Source organism: Oryctolagus cuniculus, chromosome 9, assembly GCF_964237555.1.
Source record: "Oryctolagus cuniculus chromosome 9, mOryCun1.1, whole genome shotgun sequence".
NCBI lineage: Eukaryota > Metazoa > Chordata > Mammalia > Lagomorpha > Leporidae > Oryctolagus > Oryctolagus cuniculus.
The window spans coordinates 98,872,129-98,891,483 of record NC_091440.1 but is presented as its reverse complement, the minus strand read 5'-3'; the positions used below and the strand labels follow the sequence as shown (position 1 = coordinate 98,891,483).

At 40.6% G+C, this 19,355-nt stretch overlaps 1 protein-coding gene across 17 annotated transcripts in view; it reads right to left on the bottom strand.

Annotated features, from left to right (window-relative positions):
* ERC1 (ELKS/RAB6-interacting/CAST family member 1) overlaps window positions 1-19,355 on the bottom strand; it is a 518,217-nt gene that overhangs the window by 435,396 nt on the left and 63,466 nt on the right. Inside the window, exon 1 of one of the 17 annotated variants that reach the window (XM_070049269.1) lies at window positions 9,086-9,214. The exons of the other annotated variants lie outside the window; for them this stretch is intronic. The gene's annotated coding sequence lies outside the window, so the exon portion shown is untranslated. Of the gene's footprint in view, window positions 1-9,085; window positions 9,215-19,355 lie in introns of those variants that run through there. 17 annotated transcript variants of the gene reach the window in all.

Here is a 19,355-nt window from a genome sequence, read left to right as displayed (position 1 = left end):
AATAAATTCCAGGAAGATTTAAAAACTAAGCGTAAAATTCGAATGGCGAACCAGCATTGTGGCACAGCAAGTAAAGTCACTGTCTACAACAACAGCATCCCATATGGCTCCTGGTTCATGTTTCCGCTGCTCCACTTCTGGTCCAGTTCCTTGCTAATCACTTGAGAAAAAGCAGCAGAAGATGGTCCAAGTGCTTTGCCCCTGATACCCACATGGGAGACTTGGATGAAGCTTCCAACTCCTGGCATAGGCCTGGCCCAGTGCTGGCCATTGTGGCCATTTGGGGACTCAAACAGCAGATGAAAGATTTTTTAAAAATCTGAACTACAGAAAATGTAGATATATTTTGTGATATTCAGATAGAGAGAGGCTTTCGAAGTAAAAAAAGAAATTACAGATTATTATACACTTTACTCCTCAGAAATTTAAAATTTGTATGCATCAAAAAACAAAAAGCGGAGCTGGCACTGTGGCGTAGCGGGTAAAGCCACTGCCTGCAGTGCTGGCATCCCATATGGACACCAGTTCGAGACCCAGCTGCTCCACTTCCGATCCAGCTCTCTGCTATGGTGTGGAAAAGCAGTAGAAGATGGCCCAAGTCCTAGGGCCCCTGCACCCGTGTGGGAAGACCCGGAGGAAGCTCCTGGCTCCTGGCTTCGGATCAGCACAGCTCCGGCCAATTTAGCCAACTGGGGAGTGAACCAGCGGATGGAAGAAAGAAGACCTCTCTCTCTGCCTCTCCTTCTCTGCATAACTTTGACTTTCAAGTAAATAAATAAATCTTTTAAAAAAAAGTAAAGGCAAATGACAAATACTGAAAACTACAGCAAAAGATAAAGAAAAAAACGTTATCTTCACCATATAAAGAGCCTATGTAAATCAACGAAATACTAAGATCTTTCCCTCCTCAAGAAAAATTAACAATGAATACATAATCATAAAATGAAAATAGTCAATATACATTAAAAATGTAAACAAGTGGGGCTGGAGCTGTGGTGCAGCGGGTTAAAGGCCGGGCCTGAAGTGCAGGCACCCCAAACGGGCACTTGTTTAAGTCCTGGTGGCTCCGCTTCCAGTCCAGCTCTCTGTTAAGGCCTAGGAAAGCAGTAGAAGGTGGCCCAAGTCCTTGGCCCCCACACCCACGTGGGAGACCCAGAAGAAGCTCCAGGCTCCAATCTTCAGATCCGCGCAGCTCTAGCCATTACAACCAATTGGGGAGTGAACCAGCGGATGAAGACCTCTCTCTCTGTGTCTCTACCTCTCTCTGTAACTCTTCCAAATAAATAAAATAAAATCTTTTTTAAAAATGTAAACAAGTTCAAATTAAAACAACATAGCATTTTTTAACCTATACAACAGGCACAAGTTTTATAGGCAAAAGATTTTTAAAGATTATGTAAAGCAAAACAGACTCCTGACACACTCCTAGTCATTACCAAGAGTGGTTCAATCTTTCTGAAAAATAATTTCTACCAGTATTCCACTAAAAAATGAAGCTCTATGTAAAACGGTTTTGGTGACTATTTTCTCAATTACTCCAAGGATAACTCAAGCCAGTGTAGTTCAACATTCACAGGCAGTAAGTTGACTCATTACTTACAGTGGATACCATAGGGCATTAGGGCTTAATTTTTTCAAGGACCAAATTGAGAAGGGCTGATCAAGAGCCATTAGGGGGGAAAAATGCTTTCCACAAGAAGACTGTAGTGATGAATGTCTTTCATTTTGTAGGCACAATTGTGTGTCCTCCAGGACCAGACTGTATTTTAGCAGTACTACTTCTGGTTTCAAACACAAAGCAGATAACACAATAATTTGTAGACTTGTTTGTGTGATTTTTTTTTCTCATTACAAGGAAATATGTGTTAAAATTTCTGTTAAGATTTATTTTATTTATTTCAAAGGCAGAGTTACAGGGAGAGAGGGAGAGACAGAGGAAAAGACAGAGGAGAGAGAGATCTTCCATCCACTGGTTCACTCCCCAAATGGCTGCAACAGCCAGGGCTGGGCCAGACTGAAACCAGGAGCCAGGAGCTTCCTGGGGTCTCCAACATGCGTGCAAGGGCCCAAGGACTTGAGCCATCTTGTACTACTTTCTAAGGCATATTAGCAGACAGCTGGATCAGAAGTGGAGCAGCTGGGACATGAACTAGCACCCACATGGGATGCTAACATCACAGGCTGCAGCTTTACCCACTATGCTATAATGCTAGCCCCATGTTTAACATTTTAAGAACATATAAAGTATGGGGAGAGTGTGCTCTCTTATAATTACTTTACTCATCTTTGGCAAATAAGATTCAATCCTTCAGCAAAATACCATAGGAAAATAATCAGAAATATGTAAATGTATTAACAAAAATAACTATAACAGTATTCATATGACCAAAAACCCAAAATATCCTAAATGTCCAACAATAGAAGAATGACTAAAAGAATGATGATTTGTATAATCACTTAAAATGTTTCTGAAAATGCTTATTAACATATGGGAGATGTTAATCTCATAATATTTTTTTTAACAGTACAGGCCAGGGACCAGCATTGTGGTGCAGCAGGTTAAGCCAAACAAGCACCAGTTCGAGTTCTAGTAGCTCCAGTTCTGATCCAGCTCCTTGCTAATGCATCTGGAAAAGCAACAGAAGATAGCCCAAGCACTTGGGTCGCTGCCACCCACATGGGAAACTCAGATAGAATTCCTGTCTCCTGGCTTCCACCTGGCCCAGCCCCTGCTGTTACGGCCATTTGAGAACTGAACCAGCTAATAAAAGATCTCAATCTCAAACAATCAATCTCTCAGTATCTCTGTCTCCCACATACCCTGTCTTTCCTTCTATCACTATAATTCCAACTTTCAAATAAATACAATTTTTTAAGTAAAAACAATTTTTAAAGTATCATACAAGCATTTGGCCCAGCAGTTAAGTCACCCTCGTTCTATATCGGAGTACCTGGTTCAAGTGCCAGCTACTAAGCTTCTGATCCAGGCCCCTGCTCATGCAATCCTTGGGAAGCAGATCATGCCTCAAGCACTTGATCCCTGCCACCCACACAGGAGACCTGAATTGAGTTCTGCACTTCTGATTTAGCCCGACCTGGTCCCTGCTGTCATGGGCATTTGGGGAGTGAACCAGTGAAAGAAGATATTTATTTCTCTCTCCCACACTCTTTTTCTCTCTCCCTTCTGCCTTTCAAATAAAATTAAATAAAGCATTTTTAAATGAATTGATGAAATAATAAAAGTAATATGAAGTATATGTGTGCTTATGTGATATAGATAGATAGACAGATAGATACAGATATAGATATAGATATAAATATATAAAAATTATCTCAACTGGGTATATATATGACAAATATGCAGGATTCTTTTTCCCCTACGCAGATTTATAAATTCTTAAAATATTTTACCACATGCATTTTTAGTTGGCAATGAGGACAGAATATTACAAAAATTGCTACAAGTTATCATCTACCCCATGTTTGGAGAGCAAAGCCATATTGCTAAAATAGAATTTCTGCTTCCTGAAGGTAAAACAATTGTGCTTAAAATATAAAGGAGAATGAATACAGTATTCTTCTTAAATATACAAACCAGTGTTCTTTTTTCAATATCCAGGTCTTTCATGTGAGTGGAAATGACCCAAGTACTTGGACTATCGCCTGCTATGAACTGGGGTACACATTAGCAGGAAGCTGGAGTTGGTAGTGGAGCCAGGACTAAACCCCAAACATGCTGACATGGGATGAGAGCATTCCGAGCAGTACCTTAACTGCTATGCCAAATGCCCACCCCAGATTAATATTCATAACAGTGTGGCTATAATAATACACCCTTCCACATACTTGAAAGTCAGTTCTTTAGGGGAAAAGTTAGTCTCCAGGGAAAAAAATATGATTACAGCTACATATAAATTAACCACAAATGGTTATTACATTTAGTATACTAAAACTAAGAAATTTGCTGACTCTTCAAATATATACTAATCAGGAACACTTTAAAGCTAAGAAACAATAGTTCTCCTTATATTTGGCCTGTATGTAAAAGCTGCCTGCTTTGGAAATCCCTTCCCCACTGAGTATCATCAAGCTTCCAATTAAATTTAAAGTTCACATAAATATAAAACTTTGGCAGAAAAAAAAAAAAAACAGATAAAAGCTTCATTAGGCAATAAGTGTGATTGCAAGATTCAAGAAAAACTTGTTTAAGCACTATATACACAATTTAAAGGTACAGTAACAAAGCAATTGTAAAACCTTTTTTTTTTTTTAAATTTTATTTATTTATTTGACAGAGTTACAGAGAGAGAGAGTAAAAGAAGGACAGATGGAGAGAGAAATCTTCCATCCACTGGTTCACTCCCCAGATGGTGGCAACAGCCAGAGCTGGGCCGATTGGAAGCCAGGAGTTTCCTCCAGGCCTCCCATGTGGGTGCAGGGATCCAAGCATTTGGGCTATCTTCTGCTGCTTTCCCAGGCCATTAGCAGGGAGCTGAATCAGAAGTGGAGGGGCTGGGACTCGAACCGGCACCCATATGCAATGCAGTGTGGCAGGCAGAGGTTTTACCCAATGTGCCTCAGTGCTGGCCCCCTGTACGATTGTAAACAATTAATAAACAAAGCACCAGTTAGAGCTTATGTTTATCACTTAGGACCTCTGAAGCCAATGCTTCACATTTGAAACAAGACTGTATAACAGGACCTTTGAAATCAAAATATCAAACTGACAACCAGCTATGGCAATTACTATAAAAAACAGCAGCTGAAACAAAATACAGTGACAGCGGCAAACTCCAAAAGATGCACATCCAATCTTAGGTGGTCTAAGATGTGTTTATAACATGAACTAGTTCATGTATGATCACAGTAAATCAAGGACCATCACTGCATCAAAGCTGTGTTGGTTCATAAGCAATTTTTCCAAGGCTAAGGAACTACAAACAGTAGAAGCAGAAAGAATTTAAAGTGAATGGTTCAACAGGAAAGGAAAATGCCCTCAGCTTGGCTGCTGCATAAACAGGAATCCATTTGGCTCTATTTTAAGAAAATTAAAAATAAGCACCTGCAACCAGGGCTCCCTTTCCACAGGAACACAGCCCTAAGCATTACAGCTTCCTATTCAAGAGGGGTCGCACCTCACTCTGCATTCAGGTCCACCTCCACGAGCAGGGTCTCAGAGCTGCAGCAAGCATCTCTACTCTGACCCTGAGAGTTTTCACTAGGTGCTGGAGCAGCCTCCAGCCACAGTGACCAAGCATGCTGGGGCTATCCAAGTGACCTCCATTTATTATTTCTGCTTGTGTTCTGGTTACAAAGTTACATATATTTAGAGCAGTCTTCCCAAACCTTAACTTTCCAATAACAGATTTCATAGAATTTCATGGCCTTCACTGGACAGCAAAAACACCTACATTTTATACTGGGAACTTTAAAAATAAAAAAAAAAATTTTTTTTTATTTGAAAGGCAGAGTTACAGAGACAGAGAGACAGAGAGATCTTCCATCCACGGGTTCAGTCCCCAACTGGCTACAATTGCCAGGGCTGGGCCAGACCAAAGCTAGGAGCTTCTTTGGGGTCTCCTACATGGTATAGGGGCCCAATCACTTGGGTCATCTGCCACTGTTCTCCTAGATGCATTAGCAGGAAGCTGGATCAGAAGTGGAGCAGCCAGTGTCAAACCAGAACCCATATGGAATGCAGCACTGTAAGCTGCAGCTTTACCCACAACACAACACAGGCCCTTGGAATTTTTGAACTTAACTTGTTATTGGTTGTAAAATCAAGTTGCTGATGGAGAACCACTCCCCTTTGAACTATGCCTTTCAAATTAAATAAATCTTAAAAAAAAATAAACAAAGCAACCTGTTTGAAGCCACTTAGACCCTAAGTGGCAGGACCACCCACCAGATAGACTCCATAGTTTGTGCTTTTAACACAACGCTGTAAAGACTATACTGCTTCTAAAAATTGATCATTGCACATACACTATTTCCCTATTAAATAAATAAATCCCTAAAAATAAATAGATAAATTGTACCTCAGTGAGGAAACAGTTTACTCTTTTTTATTTAAAGATTTATTTTATTTATTTGAAAGACAGATTTAGAGAGAGGTAGAGAGAGAGACAGACAGGTCTTCCATCTGCTGGTTCACTCCCCACATGGCCTTAATGGCTGGAGCTGAGCTGATCTGAGGCCAGGAGCCAGGAGCTTCTTCCTGGTCTCCCACATGGGTGCAGCGGCCCAAGGACTTGGGCCTTCTGCTGCTTTCCCAGGCACATTAGCAGGGAGCTGGATCAGAAGGGGAGCAGCCAGGACTCAAACCAGCACCCATATGGGATGCCAGTGCTGCCGGCTGGGGCTTTAACCCTCTGAGCCACAGTGCTGGCCCCAGTTTACTCTTATGAGTAATTCTTTTGTGTAGTTGTTTTGTATTGAGATTTACGTATGTATCTGAAAGGCAGATGGGAAGAGAGACAGATCTTTCATGCACTGGTTCACTTTTCAAATGGTTTCAACAGTCAGGGCTGGTCCAGGCCAAATCCAGGAGCTCAGAATCCATCCAAGTCTTCCACATGGCTGGTAGGGGCCCAAGTACTTAGGCCGTCATCTGCTACTTCCCAGGCCCACTGGCAAGAAGCCAGATCAGAAACAGTGGTCAGGACTCGATATAGGGTGTGGGGCACCCCGAGTTGTGACTTTACCTGCTGCACCACAACACCTATCCTAGCAATTCAATTCTTGACACTAATCTACGTTGAGATATTTGAGAATTGTGTCCCTCCAAAAGTTCAGGTTTATGAAACTACAGAGTATATAGATTTCATGTTAACATGATTTTAAATTTCTCAAATGTATGCCTCTATTTCACTGTTTCTCATCCTCCTCCCTTTTCCAGAATCTCTCAAAGTAGCTAGTATACTACCTGGGCATTCCTAAGTAGGCACTCAATCAATACCTACCAAAGTCCTGATTAGATAATGCTACGTTAAGTAGAGAATTCTGTAGACACACATGTAATCTTGTATGAGTGAATGCAACCAAACCTCTCTTCTCATCAGAAAACCACTCCATCTCAGAAAATGCAAAGTGACACACCACCAGAAAAACAGCTGTTACCACCACTCACTGTGCCTGAATGATGAACTTCTGATTGTACTAAGGTCGGGTAAATATATTCAGCATCCAAACAAGCAAGGTACAAAACAAATAAACTTAAAAGGTTCTAGTGAATTGAAAATAACTAAAAACAAGAGTCCTACAAGGCCTACAATACACAATTCCTAAGCAATTTCAGTGGTTCTGTGATAGTCATCATACTACATAATGTGCCCATGTCCTGGGAAAGCATTTGGCCTTGGGAAGCCCTCTTCAAAGAAGGAGGTCAATTACTAATTGGTCTATAATTTGAATATTTGGCAAATACTAATGAACTGAGGATTATTAACTTTCAAACTCTGAATACATTTAACTATATACAAAAATAATTTCCTCTTTGGTGAATTTTTGGATCCTTCTCCATGAACACAAAGAATCTAGTTATAAAAATAACAATAATAATCTATTAATTTTTTTCTGAATCTAAAAGACCAGGCCAATGAGGATAACACAGAAGTGTGCTATAAAATGCATGCTAATCCCTGTTATTGCCAACACTTGAAAGAAGAGCACATACTACCTAGAAGGTCAAGGCTAGCTTAAAGACCACAGTCTCATCTGCAAGCCAAAAAAATAAAAATAAAAAAAAGAGAGAGAGAAAACCAAACTCCCAGGCTATATGAAAACTGAAGCAAACAAGGCCAGCATTGCGCCATAGCAAGTAAAGCCACCACCTTCAACACAAGCATCCAGTTTGTGTCGTGACTGCCCAACTTCCAATCCAGCTCCCTGCTAACAGCCTGGGAAAAGCAGCCCATGATGACCCAAGTATTTGGCCGCCGCCACCCACATGGAAGACCCATATGAAGCTCTTGGCTTCTGGCTTCAGTCTGGGGAATGACTCAGCAGTTGGAAGATCTCTCTGTAGCTCTGTAGCCTGACTTTCAAATAAATAAATAAATAAATATTAAAAATAAAAATAAAAAAACATGCAATAACCAGGGATAAGCCAGGTTGAAGTCAGGAGTCAGAAACTCAATCCCAGTCTCCCACAAGGGTGACAGGAACCCAATTACTAGAGTCACCAATGCTGCCTCCCAGAATCCACATTAGCAAGTAGCTAGAGTCAGGAACAAGGACAACATATTGAACCCAGGCACCTAATAAGGGATGTGGACATCCCCAGGGGCATCAACTGCTAGGCCAAGCACTTGCCTATAAACTCATATTTTAATTCCATTAACTATTTGAAGTATCCCTGTACAAATTTCTGTTTATTGCTTTTTCAGGTTTTCTGGATATAAGAAAATAAATATAACATTCTAAGTTTCCTTTTTTTTTATGATTCATTTACTTACTTCACAGTCAAAGTTACACAGAGAAGAGAAGGAGAGGCAGAGAGAGAGAGAGAGAGAGAGAGAGAGAGAGAGAGAGGTCGGTCTTCCACCTGTTGGTTCACTCCCCAGATGACCGCAACAGTCAAAGCTGCGCCAATCCAAAGCCAGGAGCCAAGAACTTCTTCCTGGTCTCCCACATGGGTGCAGGGGCCCAAGGACTTCCACTTCCAAACTCGGAGCCCAAGATGGCTTCTAACTCCATCCCCCTACTGCAAGTTCCAAAAGCTGGGGTCCTTCTAATTTTGCTTTCTTCTTCTGACCCCCTTATCCTCCTTAAAAGCACCTCCCCTGAATACACCAATATGATAACCTCTTGTCCCCCACACTCCATCTTTCCAGCTCTTTTTGAAGCTAATTCTTTTTAAATGCCACAAATCCTGGCATAACCTAATATCAATTTACATCTATCCTCTTAAATTCCAATGATAAACATCCTCTACCCGCTCAAATTGCAAACTGTTCATATATGGCATAGTTATAAACCGCCCCACTCAACAGAGCACAGAGTAAAGATGTTTCAGGTCATTTACCAGTTCTTACTCGTTTGTAGTAGCTAGTTAGTCCCTGCCTTGACTACGTAACAGAATTACCTGGGGAATCTTTTGAACTCCCACACGGAGGCCAATCCATATCAAATTAAACAGGAGTATCTGGAGGTGGGAAGTGAAACTCAAGCATCAGTGTTTTTTAAAGTTTCTCAGTGATACCAAAATGAAGTAAAGATTAAAAACCACTGGTGTCGGTTCAACTAGATTGAAAGACTGCCAAAATAGATGGAGTCCGCCATAGGTGAGCAACATTGTGACAAAACATGGAAGATTGACAGTGACTTCTGAGGACAAAAATTCCAAATTCCAACACCAGAAAGAGGAACATGCAAGTATTTGTTTATATTTATCTTAATTAGGGTATGTCTTAATAACAACAACAAAATATTTCTTTGACCTAGCAGGCATTTGCTTGCTCATTTGTTTTACTATCAAACGCCACACCTCCAAATATGTACAGTAGTTTTATAGAATTAAACTGGCTATGATATAGACTTTTAATTGTCTTCAAGGCCTAACATGTCATTTATAACAAACAAGGGGCAGAGGAGATCCCAAGCAAGAAAGTTAAAATTGACAGATAAACACTGTTACCTATATCTGCCATGAAGTATATTCAAATATTAGCTCAAAGTTCAATACTACATATCATAAACAATTTCAACTGTTTCTAAAGTCTGTGATACAAATCCCTTTCATGATTATATTCATTGCAATTAGATCTATTCATTCAGTATCTTCTACAAACAGACTGAAGTCTGGTATACTATAGGTCTTTATGTGAAACAGATTTAAAACCCTATAATAAATATGCCACCAAAAATATTTACCATACATCAAAGGAGAAGTATATTCTACAAAAGTAATAAAAGCCAGCTTTATTCTTGGTGTGATAAAGAAATAATGTTTAATTTTAGGAAGCTATAATTTTTCTAACAAATGAACACTTGGCACAGAGAGTCACAGTTGTATCCACTTCCTGCCATAAATGCCAGCAGCAAGTACATCCAATTGCTAGTTCCTCTGGAGCCAATAAGTGGGCAGAACACATCCAGAGCCAAAATGGGAAACACATGGTATTCATTCTCTGAAAAAATCAGCAGTGGATTACAACCAGGAGGGAAAGCCATCTGTCACATGAAAAAGAGGTGACAGTAACTGTCATAGACTAAAATATACTATCTCAACCCAGGTTAAGTTTTAGATTTTAATTCTAGTTAACTCTTTATAATCAGCAATAGTTTTTCAAAATTATTAGTGCCAAATTATGAATGGAATGGGTAAGAAGAAGAAAAAAATACCAACACTGTAACCCTATCACAACTGTGAAGACAACAACATAGCAGCAAGAAGAAATCCACAAATGCAAAAAACCTCAAACAAGTCAACACCTGACAAATTTACTTCCCATGAGTACAGAAAGCAATGGCAGTTTTATCTGCAATATATTTCTAGCTTTTGAACATCTGCCCAAAGGAAACAAAGAGAGCGGCTTCCCAAATATGAAGTTAAAAATGAACCACAAATCCAAACTCAACCTTCACCACTGTCTCAATTCCCCACATCCTCCACCCACCATAATGTACACTGCAGCCCATCTTCTGGATTTCATCTTTAAGGTAAAATCACTGGGGAACTACATAATTTGAAGGAAGGAAAAAAAAACAGTATTACTGAGCTGTCAGTTCTGTATTCTCTATGGTCTCAAACCCTTTAAAACCAGTAGGATCCTAACCGTTAGAGAACAACAAAACTATATAAACATGATCATTGTTATTATCAAAATATAGTGAAGTTTAATTCAGAAAAAGTATAGCCATTAGACCTTTATTTTATTCAGATCAGCATTTTTTTTTCATTAGAGTGTAGGAAAGCTCAGAACGTTGATGTGGTAAAGCAGTTTAAGACACCACCTGTGATGCCAGCATTCCATGAGTGCCAGCTCAAGTCCCAACTGCTCAGCTTCCAATCCAGCTCCCTGTTAATGCACCTGGAAAAGTAGCAGAAGATGGTCCAAATGCTTGGACCTCTGCCACCCATGTGGGAGATGGGGATGGAGTTCCAGGCTCCTGGCTTTGGCCTGGTCCAACTCTGGCCATTGTAGTCATTTGGGGAGTGAATCAGTGAATCTAAGATCTCTTCTCTGAAATTCTGCCTTTCAAATAAATAAATAAATAAATCTTAAAAAAAAAATCTGGGGCTGGTACTGTGGGGTAGTGGGCTAAGCCTCAGCTTGCAGTGCCGGCATCCCATATGGGCGCCGGTTCATGTCACGGTTGCTCCACTTTCACTTCCGATCCAGCTCTCTGCTATGGCCTGGAAAAGCAATGGAAGATGGCCCAAGTCCTTGGAACCCTGTACTTTTGTAGGAGACCCAGAAGAAGCTCTTGGCTCCTGGCTTCGGATCGGCACAGCTCCAGCTGTTGTGGCCCACTGGGAGTGAACCAGAGAATGGAAGACCTCTCTCTCTGTCTATCCTTCTCTCTGTGTGTAACTCTTTCAAATAAATCTTTAAAAAAAAAAAATCTGTGGCCATATAATAATCATTTTAAAAGATGTAGGAAAGGGGCCGGCGCTGTGGCACAACGGTTAACACCCTGAAGTGCCAGCATCCCATATGGGCGCCAGTTCTAGTCCCAACTGCTCCACTTCCGGTCCAGCTCTCTGCTGTGGCCTGGGGTAACAGTAGAAGATGGCCCAAGTCCTTGGGCCCCTGCACCTACATAGGAGACCCGGAAGAAGCTCCTGGCTCCTGGCTTCAGACTAGCGCAGCTCCAATTGTTGGGGCAATCTGGGGAGTGAACCATCAGATAGAAGACCTGTCTGTCTGTCTGTCTGTCTCTCTCTCTCTCTCTCTCTGCCTCTCCTCTCTCTGTGTAACTCTTTCGAATAAATAAATAAATCTTAAAAAAAAAAGATGTAGGAAAGCTGTTTTGTTTTTTGTTTTGTTTTGTTTTTGACAGGCAGAGTTAGTGAGAGAGAGAGACAGAGAGAAAGGTCTTCCTTTTTCTGTTGGTTCACCCCCAAATGGCTGCTATGGTCTGGATCCGAAGCCGATCCAATGCACTGTGCCAATCCGAAGACAGGAGCTTCCTCCTGGTCTCCCATGTGGGTGCAGGGCCCAAGGACCTGGGCCATCCTCCACTGCCTTCCCGGGCCACAGCAAAGAGCTGGACTGGAAGAGGAGCAACCAAGACAGAATCCGGCGCCCCAACCGGGAGTAGAACCCGGGTTGTCGGTGCTGCAGGCAGAGGATTAGCCTAGTGAGCCACGGCGCCGGCCTGGAAAGCTGTTTTTAAACACACTTGTGAAATTAGAACCGATCACTAATTCTAATTCATTAATTATGTGTCAGTATTCTTTCCTTCCTTCAAGCAGTTTTAGAACCCACCCCACAGCAGACTTCTCTAAAAAGGAAAACAGTGATTTCCTCACGAATACATTCATCCAAATACCCAACTACTGATAACAATTCTTCTTTCACATTTGGCAAACAAAGTCATATCTATTCTACCAAAAAATAGAATCACCATTTAAAATGTTTTACAGTATTTCATTATGGATATTGTATTTCAATGTTTTATTTTTTAAACTAAATCAGTGACTTAGGAGGTATTCCTTATTCTCACTCAGAAAAACATGAGTTATTCATGATGACATTGACAAATAAGTTACCCTCCACCAAGTTAAGAGTGTAATTTATTATTCTAATTATACCAAAAATGAAGTCAATACATGTTTAGAAATGACAAATTTATTGGCTCATAAATTCAAAAGGTAGGAAATCAATAAGTAGGATATCTCAATCAGCAAACCTCTGGAGAAAACACAAAGTCCAATAAAAATAAACCGAATTCATGCAGCATGAAATAGTTAATGTTGAACTCTTCAATTACGCAATGATAACATTTTGGGCAACTACAGAACAAAGCTATGTCACTATTTTCCTAAAACAATTAAAGTAAACGTGAAGAGTATTTTAGTGCCTCAAAGCAGAATCCTGAAGTCTTCTTGTTTCCTTTTTCTGACATTCTCACTCAGTGGATAGCTTCGACTGTAGACACTATCTAGGCTGGAATCCTGCCTCTGCCACTTGACAGCTGTGTGAGCCTGGAAAGATATTCCCCCAAAGCCTTAGTTTCCAACTCCAGTAAAGAAGTAACAGGAGGCTGGAGTTGTGGCATAGTAGGTAAAGCCACCACCTGTGATGCCAGCATCCCATATTGGCACTAGTTCATGTCCTGGCTGCTCCACTTCCAATTCACCTTCCTGTTAATGTACCTGGGAAAGCAGCCTAAGATAGCCCAAGTGCCTGGGCCCCTGCAGCCATGTGGGAGACTCGGATGAAGTTCCTGTCTCCTGGTTTCAGCCTGACTCAGCCCTGGCCACTGTGGCCAATTGGGGAGTGGACCAGTGAATAGAAAATTGCTCTCTCTCCTTCTAACTCTGCCATTCAAATAAATAAATAAACCTTAATTAAAAAAAAAAAAAAGTAACAGTACCTACCTCCTAAATGGTTATGATGATTAAGTACAGAGCACATAAAACAAGATCTGTTCCTTACTAAACCAAACTTACAAGTGTTAGCTTTACTATTTCTTCTGTTGTCTGAATCAGATGTTGACAAACTTTATCTTTAAAGAGCCATTTAGCAAATATTTCAGGTTTATCAAGTCATTTGGACTCTATCTCAACTACTAAACTCCACCTTTGTAGTATGAAAACAACCATAGACAATACAAAAATTAGAACGACTGGGTCCAATAAAACTTTACAAACACTGAATTTGAAATTTCATTTAATAAACATTTTAAAATGCAAAACCATTCTTACTTTGTAGGACGTACCAATCCTGTAGGAAAGATTTGGTCCTCAGGCTGTATGATGTGTGTGTGTATAATATAGACTATATATATTATTATATATTATATATAGTATATATTATATATATATATATATGTAAACCACTGTTCCTCAAAGCTAATCCAAAACCAAGTTTCCACCGATCCTTAATAAAATTGTCCTTATAAAGTTAAAAACTGGGACTGGCTTTGTGGCACAGAGCAGGTTAAGCTACTGCCTGCGACACTGGCATCCATTATAAAGTGCCAGTTCAAGTCCCAGTTGTTCCACTTCTGATCCAGCTCCCTGCTAATGCACCTGGGAAAGCTGCCAAGGATGGCCCAAGTGCTTACATCCCTGCCATCCACATGGGAGACCTGGAAGGAATTCCAGGCTCCTGGCTTCTGCCTGGCCAGCCCCAGCCTTTGTAGCCATTTGGGTAGTGAATCAACGGATGGCAGATGGATATCTCTATTTCTCTTTCTCCAACCTCCCTCCCCAGCCCTGTAACTCTGTATTTCAAATAAATAAAATCTTTAAAATACAAAAACTAAAAGCTGTATTTTCTTGGAAATAATTGTCATTTTTTCTGAAATTATGTAATTTTAATTCCTGGTGATATAATGTCTTTTCTCACAAAATAACAGTAACAGTATCAAGTCATTCTTTTTTAAAATACTTTTATTTGACAATAGCATGCCAGCCACAACCATTGCCCCTTCTCCCCCACCCTCACTTTCATTCTACTGATGTGTGAAATTTAAACCTGGGAATCATTTATCTAATGATTTGTCTAATTAAAACGGGAAAAGTACTGATGAGTACCATTTTCACTTGCTAATACAGACAGATTATCTAATCAGATTTAATCTTTGCCATCCTCTTAATTGATAACCTATCTCTTTTTAAAAAAATTTTTCTAAATTTATTTGAAAAGCATAGAGACAGAATATCCACCCACTGGTTCACTCCCCAAATGCATGCCATGGCTGGGGAGATTACACTGGCCTAAGCCAGTTGCCAGGAACTCCATCCAGGTCTCCCACATGGATGGAGGGAACTCAATTACTTGAGCTATGACTGCATTAGCAAAAAGGCCCGGAACCAGGAATCAAACCCAAGTATTCCAAAAGCAGATGTAGGCCTCTTAACCACATGGTTAAACACCCTCTTCCTGTCCCTTCTCTTAATGTTAACTTCTTCCAGGATGGCACTGGATTTTATGCTACTCCAATTTCCTCCTCCAACTGAAACATAGAAGCATTATTTTATGCTTTATAGGTGATTGAAGAAACATTAATTTTTCAATAAATAGTTTTTATTTTAATTTGAAAGTTAGAGAAATAGAGGGAGACACAGAACTTCCTGGTCACTCCCCAAATGCCCGCAACAGCCAGGGTTGAGCCAAGTTGAAGCTTGGAGCTAGGAGCTTCATCTGGGACCCAAATACTCAAGGTATAACTTGCTGCCTCCCACAGTGTGCATTAGCAAGAAGCTGGATTATAAACACAGCAAGGAATCAGGCCCAGGCGCTGAGACATAGATGCATGTGTTCCAAGAAGCTTCTTAACCACTGTACGACAACACTTGCCCCCAAAAGACATTTTTTTAAATTTATTTTATTTACTTATATGAAAGGCAAACAGAGAGCGAGCACTTCCATCAACTGGTATGCTCCCCAACTGGCCCCAGTAGCAAGGACCTAGAACCTGGAACTCCATTTGGGTCTCCCATGTGGATGACAGAGGCCCAAATACCTGGGCCATCCTCCCCTACTTTCCTAGGCACATTAGCAGGGAGCTGGATCAAAAGCAGAGCAGATGGGACTCAAACAGCTTACCCAATGTGGGATGCCAGCATCGCAAGCAAGCAACAGCTTAGTCCAATGCATCACAATGCTGGCCTAACAATAAATATTTTAAACAAGCATCTACATTTCACTCCGTTGTCTTTAGCTAAAAACACAGTGACATTTTACTTGGTTTTGTAACCAATCAGACCAATATCTGTCACTGCCAGATGTTAGACCTGAACAAGTTCCTCTCTTAATTTTCAGTTTCCTCATCTATAAATGATGACAACACTACATGATCCCTAGATTTTGTCTAAGAATGAGAAGCAAGATATCTATAGATGCTGCCATCTGTAAGTTATTACAGATTTATTAGTATCCAGATCTATAATAAGTATTCTTAGCATCTTCACTAGTTCTCTGTAATTGGTACTGAGAGATATTTAACAAGAGTATCACTGTAAGACATCATTTTCGTTGACAAAACAATTATGGGATTTTTTAAATGATACAACAGCAGATGACATATGAAAACCAAAGGGAACATCAGATGTTATACTACAGTTTTAATGTCAGCAGAGTAAATAGGGATAATGTGAACAAAGTGTACCTTTTAGTGACAAACACTTTTTATGTAAGATTTCACCTAAACTATTAGTTCACAGTTCAAAAACTAATAGTACAAATTGAGCAGAATGAGTAAATGTGAGCATTCCATGTAGCCCATTCTCAGGAAACCTCCACTGTCTTGAAGGTCACGGTTAAAATTATCTTCAGAGTGTTCTGGGCCCAACTAACCAGCCAGGAATCCGTTCCCACAGAAAAATAACAGAGCAATTAAAAAAAAAAAAGCAAGTCCAGCAATATAACATTCATTCCTTTTGGGAAAGCAGTCTATAATTTATAGATGAGTCATTAAGGAAATAAAAAATGTTAAATAATGACTATGACTGTAACTGCAAATTCTGCAAGTTAATTACGCTATCCAAAGTTCCTGGTTTTTCCTCCAGGAATATTAAGACTGCACAGACAGTGATTAGCTATATAAATGAAATTTATCACATGTTGTGACCCACTTCCTAAAAAAACTTTATAGGTCCCAAGCTACTATTTGCCTTTTGATAGCAGAATTATAAGGTGTAATTCATACTTCAAAATGCTATAAAATATATATTTATGAAGTATCTGACTTTTCATTCAACTAACATTTATTGCACCAGTTATTATGTCAAGTAATCATGACCATAATTTTATACATATTATTCCCTTTAAACACACTGCAAAACAAAAGTATTATTCTCCCCTCTTGAAAACTGATGACACTCACATGAAACCTATTAGCTCCTTATATGTAAGCCCTGATTTTATTCTCTTTACATCGAACACAGCTTTAATAGTAATATTTTTCTCATTCACAAAATTGCCTAACTTGGTTATACGCATCAGTCCTGAATTTAGGTATTATGATAAAAACAAAAGGACTCTTAGTGAATTCTACTTGGGTAACAGACAAAAACAAAATTAGGGTATTTCAGAAGAACGAACGAATCTCAAGATCAGTGCTGCCGTTCAGCGAGTTAAGCCGCTGCCTGCAACACTGCCATCCCAGTTCAAGTCCCGGCTGCTGGCTTCCAATCCAGCTCCCTGCTAATGCACCTGGGAAAGCAGTGGAAGATGACTCAAGAAACTAACTGGGCCCCTGCCAGCCACATGGGAGACCCAGATGGAGTTCCTGGCTCCTGGCTTGTGGTTGTCTGAGGAGTGAATCAGCAGATGGAAGATTCTCTCTCTCTCTCTCTCTGTCCCCCTCTCTAACTTTGCCTTTCAAATAAATAAAGAAAATTTTATAAAAATAATAAAAAAGGGGGGCAGGCACTGTGGTGCAGCTGGTTAAGCCACAGCCTACAGTGCGAGCTTCCCATATGGGCACCGGTTGGAGTCCCAGCTGCTGCACTTCAATCTAGCTCCCTGCTAGGGCATCCTAGGGCATCTGGGAAAGCAGCAGCAAGTGGCCTAGTACTTGGGCCTCTGCACCCATGTGGGAGAACCAGGTGAAGCACCTGGCTCCTGGTTTCAGCCTGGCCCAGCCCTGGCTTTTGCAGCCATTTTAGTAGTGAATCAGTGGATGGAAGCGCTCGTGCTCGCGCGCTCTCTCTCTCTGTCTCTGTAACTCTGCCGTTCAAACAAATCTTAAAGGGGCTGGCACTGTGGCACGGTAGGTTAATCCTCCACCTGCGGCACCGACATCCTATATGGGCACCGGTTCTAGTCCCGGCTGCTCCTCTTCCAATCCAGTTCTCTGCCGTGGTCTGAGAGAGCAGTAGAAGATGGCCAAGTCCTTGGGCCCCTGCACCCAACATGGGAGACCGGAAAGAAGCACCTGGCTCCTGGCTTCGGATCAGTGCAACTCTGGCAGTTGTGGCCAACTAGAGAGTGAACCAATGGTCGGAAGACCTTTCTATCTCTCCCTCTCACTGTCTGTAACTCTACCTCTCAAATAAATAAAATCTTAAAAATAAATAAATAAATCTTTTAAAAAGAATAGTCTAACTTGTCCAACTTCTTGGGTTTTATAAAGAAACTGGGACCCAGAAAGATTAAACACTAGGTGCTGACTGACAAAGTCAAGATCAAAACTAGAATGCCATTTCCTGATTTAAAATTCTCTGGGGAAGATATTTAGCCTAGCAGTGAGGACTCCAGTTAGGAGTTCCATATCCCATATTAGAAGAACCTGGGTTTGATAACTGGCTCTGGCTACTAATTCTAGCTTCCTGTTAATGTAGGACTATGTGTGTCTGTGTGTGTGTCATAAAAACACACATGCATACATAAAATGTTTTTAAAGAAAAAAGTAAAATTCAACATCCTGTCCACTCAAGTTCCTAAGACCAAACACAGTTCATCCCTGATTTATAACAAACATTTTATAAATATGCCCTTTACTGTCCTGAAATACGTGAATAAATCCCTCATATATAATTTCAAAACTAAAAATTAATATTATACTCTGTGAAAGCAAAGAATTTCATTATAAAATACCATGTTAATTGCAAATACTGGGCCACAGATAACCCAAAAGACATATGTACTCACAAATGGAAATTTAAATAGGAGGTTGCACTGGCAACAAAGCGATGTTGCTACTGAAGTGATTTTCCAAAATGCTAAAAACTCTAGGTAGCGGCGCCGGCACACCGGATTCTAGTCCCGGTCGGGGCGCCGGATTCTGTCCCGGTTGCCCCTCTTCCAGGCCAGCTCTCTGCTGTGGCCAGGGAGTGCAGTGGAGGATGGCCCAAGTCCTTGGGCCCTGCACCCCATGGGAGACCAGGGTAAGTACCTGGCTCCTGCCATCGGATCAGCGCGGTGCGCCAGCCGCAGCGCGGCGGCCATTGGAGGGTGAACCAACAGCAAAAGGAAGACCTTTCTCTCTGTCTCTCTCTCTCTCACTGTCCACTCTGCCTGTCAAAAAAAAAAAAAAAAAAAAAAAAAAAAAACACACTCTAGGTAAAGTCTCAAACAAAACAACATACAATCTTCCATCAGCATCATCAGCATACACAGTAGTCCCATGATGGCAAAGTCAGTGTATATTAAAGCTGCTCAAAAAATTATAATTTGCCTGTACACATTTATGTAGTTAAGAACTAGATTCAAGTCACTATAATCAGATTTTCA